Source organism: Oncorhynchus kisutch, linkage group LG25 (genome assembly GCF_002021735.2).
Source record: "Oncorhynchus kisutch isolate 150728-3 linkage group LG25, Okis_V2, whole genome shotgun sequence".
NCBI classification, from domain to species: Eukaryota; Metazoa; Chordata; class Actinopteri; order Salmoniformes; family Salmonidae; genus Oncorhynchus; species Oncorhynchus kisutch.
The window spans coordinates 20,560,249-20,565,095 of record NC_034198.2 but is presented as its reverse complement, the minus strand read 5'-3'; positions in this window follow the sequence as shown (position 1 = coordinate 20,565,095).

Sequence of the window (4,847 nt, the reverse complement as noted above, 5' to 3'; positions counted from 1 at the left end):
CAACTGAAGCAGCAGCAGAGGAAGAGGGGTTTTTCAATATCAATGTGAAATAATATATACAGTGAATTCGGAAAGCATTCAGACCCTTGACTTTTTCCACATTTTGTTATGTTACAGCCTTATTCTAAAATTGATTAAATAAAAACATTTCCTCATAAATCTACACACAATACTCATAATAACAAAGAGAAAGCAGGTTTGTAGACATTTTTGTGAATGTTTTCTATTTTTACTATTTCCTACATTGTAGAATAATAGTGAAGACATCAAAACTATGAAATAACACATATGGAATCATGTAGTAACCAAAAAAGTGTTAAACAAATCAAATTATATTTTATATTTGAAATCTTCAAAGTACCCACGCTTTGCCTTGATGACAGCTTTGCCCACTCTTGGTATTCTCTCAACCAGCTTCATGAGGTAGTCACCTGGAATGCATTTCAATTAACAGGTGTGCCTTCCTAAAAGTACATTTGTTGAATTACTTTTCTTCTTAATGGGTTTGAGCCAATCAGTTATGTTGTGACAAGGTCAGGGTGGTATACAGAATACAGCCTATTTGGTAAAAAGACCAAGTCAATATTATGGCAAGAACAAGTAAAGAGAAATGACAGTCCATCATTACATGAAGGTCAGTCAATACGGAAAATTTCAAGAACTTTGAAAGTTTCTTCAAGTGCAGTCGCAAAAATCATCAAGCGCTATGATGAAACTGGCTCTCATGAGGACCGCCACAGGAAAGGAAAACCCAGAGTTACCTCTGCTGTAGAGGATAAGTTCATTAGAGTTTGCAGCCCAAATAAACGCTTCACTGAGTTCAAGTAACAGACATATCTCAACATCAACTGTTCAAAGGAGACTGCGTGATTCAGGCCTTCATGGTCGAATTGCTGCAAATAAACCACAACTAAAGGACACCAATAAGAAGAAGAGACTTGCTTGGGCCATAAAACACAAGCAATGGACATTAGACTGGTGAAAATCTGTCCTTTGGTCTGAGGAGTCAAAATTTGTGATTTTTTGTTCCAACCGCGCCTTTGTGAGACAGAGTGGGTGAACTGATAATCTTCGCATGTGTGGTTCCCACTGTGAAGTACGGAGGAGGAGGTGGGATGGTGCTTTGCTGGTGACACTGTCAGTGATTTATTTAGAATTCAAGGCACACTTAACCAGCATGGCTACCACAGCATTCTACGGTGATACGCCATCCCATCTGGTTTGCTTTTTTTTGTAAGAGGGCATATCAAACCAAATTAAAGTTCATGTGTCTCTTGCCCCGAGTACAACAAGTGTAGACCTTACAGTGAAATACTTACTTACAAGCCCGAACCAACAGTACACTTTTTAAGTAAAAAGTAGGTATTAGGTAAACAATAGATAGTAAAGTAAAGATAGTAAAGTAAAGAAATAAAAAAAACTGTAAAATGACAGTGAAAATAACAGTAGTGAGGCTGTATACAGGTGGTACCAGTACAGACTCAATGGGGCACCCGCTTAGTTGGGCTAATTGAGGTAATATGTACATGTAGGTAGAGTTAAAGGGACTTAGCATAGATGATAAACAGAGTAGCAGTAGCGTAAAAGAGATCAAATCAAATCAAATGTATTTATATAGCCCTTCGTACATCAGCTGATATCTCAAAGTGCTGTACAGAAACCCAGCCTAAAACCCCAAACAGCAAGCAATGCAGGTGTAGAAGCACGGTGGCTAGGAAAAACTCCCTAGAAAGGCCAAAACCTAGGAAGAAACCTAGAGAGGAACCAGGCTATGTGGGGTGGCCAGTCCTCTTCTGGCTGTGCCGGGTGGAGATTATAACAGAACATGGCCAGGATGTTCAAATGTTCATAAATGACCAGCATGGTCGAATAATAATAAGGCAGAACAGTTGAAACTGGAGCAGCAGCCTTATGTCTTATGGCTTGAGTGTAAAAGCTGTTGAGAAGCCTTTTGGTCCTAGACTTGGCGCTCCGGTACTGCTTGCCATGCGGTAGCAGAGAGACCAGTCTATGACTGGGGTCTTTGACAATTTTTAGGGCCTTTCTCTGACATCGCCTGGTGTAGAGGTCCTGGATGACAGGCAGCTTGGCCCCAGTGATGTACTGGGCCATACACACTACACTCTGCAGTTCCTTGCGGTCGGAGGCCGAGCAGTTGCCGCACCAGGCAGTGATGCAACCATTCAGGATACTCTCGATTTTGCAGCTGTAGAACCTTTTGAGGATCTGAGGACCCATGCCAAGTCTTTTCAGTCTCCTGAGGGGGAATAGGTTATGTCGTTCCCTCTTCACGACTGTCTTGGTGTTTTTGGACCATTCTAGTTTGTTGGTGATGTGGAGACCAAGGAACTTGAAGCTCTCAACCTGCTCGACTACAGCCCTGTCGATGAGAATGGGGGTGTGCTCTATCTTGATTACATTGAGGGATAGGTTGTTATTCTGGCACCACCCGGCCAGGTCTCTGACCTCCTCCCTATAGTCTGTCTCGTTGTTGTCGGTGATCAGGCCTACCACTGTTGTGTCGTCAGCAAACTTATGGATGGTGTTGGAGTTGTGCCTGGCCATGCAGTCGTGGGTGAACAGGAAGGACAGGAGGGAACTGAGCACACACCCCTGACGGGCTTCAGTATTGAGGACCAGCGTGGCAGATGTGTTGCTACCTACCCGCACCTCCTGGGGGAGGCCCGAAGTTCAGGATCCAATTGCAGAGGGAGGTGTTTAGTCCAAGGATCCTTAGCTTAGTGTTGAGCTTTGAGGGCACTATGGTGTTGAACGCTGAGCTGTAGCCCATGAATATCATTCTCACGTAGGTGTTCCTTTTGTCCAGGTGTGAAAGGGCAGTGTGGAGTACAATAGAGATTGAATCATCTGTGGATCTGTTTGAGCGGTATGCAAATTGGAGTGGGTCTTGGGTTTCTGGGATAATGGTGTTAATGTGAGCCACTAGAGAGCCTTTCAAAGCACTTCATGGCTACGGACGTGAGTGCTACGGGTCTGTAGTCAATTAGGCAGGTTACCTTAGTGTTCTTGGGCACAGGGACTATGGTGGTCTGCTTGTAGCTTTCATCAATCAATCAATAAATTAGTCTAATTCATTAAAAATCCTATAATGTGATTTTCTGGATTTTTTTTCTTCTTCTCATTTTGTCTGTCATAGTTGAAGTGTACCTATGATGAAAATTACAGGCCTCTCTCATCTTTTTAAGTGGGAGAACTTGCACAATTGGTGGCTGACTAAATACTTTTTTGCCCCACTGTACACATACCCACATATATATAAATATACATACAAATACACATATATATATTTTAAAAATGCATTTTACTTTATTATTTCCCTGAAACCTTACTCCTCTAATTGGAGTAAACTACTAGATAACAACACGTATGCTTCTACTTCCAGCTTATACATACTATATATATTTTACAGACACAGACACAATCTATTTTACAATAGTTATATTTAGTTTGTTTTTAGTCCTGGCCTTCCTCTATTTCTGATGTCCATTCATTTGGATTTCTATTTGCTATATATTTTTAACTGTGCTGTTTCACAAATGTTCTGAACCTATATATACATTTTACAGACACAGTATATTTTACATTTATTATCTTGTTGTTATTAGTCCCACCCTTCAGCTCCATTCAACCCCTTCCACTATCTCTTAACACCATCCAAAGTGGATATCCATTTGCCATATATTTTTCAACTGTGCTGTGATGCTTCACAAACGTTCTGAACCTTCATATTCTCATAGCTTCTACAGATTGTAAATGAAAGATAAAACTACTTTTAGCAAAAATGTTTATATTATTGTTCGTATGACTATGACTTTTCAAATCACCCAGTATTGCTATCTACAGTGTTAGCTCCAGGTAAATGATTAAATTCTTCAGCCATTCCTTGACCTGTGACCAAAACGAGCTATGTATGGACAGTACCAAATTAAAGTGGGACTATCGTTCGTTTTTCAACAGGACAATGACCCAAAACACACCTCCAGGCTGTGTAAGGGCTATTTGACCAAGAAGGAGAGTGATGGAGTGCTGCATCAGATGACCTGGCCTCCACAATCACCCGACCTCAACCTAATTGAGATGGTTTGGGACAAGTTGGACCGCAGAGTGGAGGAAAAGCAGCAACAAGTGCTCAGCTTATGTGGGAACTCCTTCAAAACTGTTGGAAAAGCATTCCTCATGAAGCTGGTTGAGAGAATGCCAAGAGTGTGCAAAGCTGTCATCAAGGCAGGGTGGCTACTTTGAAGAATCTCAAAAATAAAATGTATTTTGATTTGTCTAACACTGCTTACTACCTGATTCCATGTGTTATTTCATAGTTTTGATGTATTAGCTATTATTCTACAATGTAGAAAAGAGTAAAAATAAAGAAAAACCCTTGAATGAGACGGTGTGTCCAGACTTTTGACTGGTACTGTAAGTATTCAGACCCTTTGCTATGAGACTTGAATTTAAGCTCAGGTGCATCCTTGTTTACATTGATTATCCTTGAGATGTTTCTCAAACATGATTGGAGTTCACCTGTGGTAAATTCAAGTGATTGGACATGATTTGAAAAGGCACACACCAGTATATAGCATTGAAGGTCCCCAAGAACACAGTGGCCTCGGACATTCTTAAATGGAAGAAGTTTAGAACTACCAAGACTCTTCCAAGAGCTGGCCAAACTGAACAATCTGAGGAGAAGGGCCTTGGTCAGGGAGGTGACCAAGAACCCGATGGTCACTCTGACAGAGCTCCAGAGTTCCTATGTGCATATGGGAGAACCTTCCAGAAACCCAATAATCTCTGCAGCACTTCACCAATCAGGCCTTTAGGGTAGAGTTGCC